Genomic DNA, 456 nt, shown 5'->3' with positions numbered 1-456 from the left:
CATTTTGTGCATACCGTATTGACATAAATACATATATTTAGATTTATGTCAGTTTACTATACATTTCTTGTGATTATGATCCTTCACAAAAAATCTAATTAAGCACCCTTGATCTATTTAGCATAATATATATTTAAAAAAAGATTAAAAGCAGGAATACAATTAACATCATTTTTTAGAAAATCTTTTAATTTATATTGCAATAAGACTTAAAAAAAACTGCATTCCTGTTTTCTAATATTCCGTTTTTAGTTCAAGCACCTGGACCACATACCAAGGTGTACATGTTTGGTTTCTGAACTGATTTCCAAACTGCTCCCCCTCTCGTCGTCTCCTCACTGGCAGACGGAGAGAAAGATGGAGGGAACAACTGACCATCCCTCCCTTTTCTGGACAAGGGACACCTGGTGCTTACAATCTGAAAGAAAGCGATCACTCCCTCTCTTATTCTCAGAG

This window comes from Oncorhynchus mykiss, chromosome 9 (genome assembly GCF_057628025.1).
Source record: "Oncorhynchus mykiss isolate SJ-2025 chromosome 9, ASM5762802v1, whole genome shotgun sequence".
In the NCBI taxonomy this organism is placed as follows: domain Eukaryota; kingdom Metazoa; phylum Chordata; class Actinopteri; order Salmoniformes; family Salmonidae; genus Oncorhynchus; species Oncorhynchus mykiss.
This window is presented reverse-complemented; position numbering follows the sequence as displayed.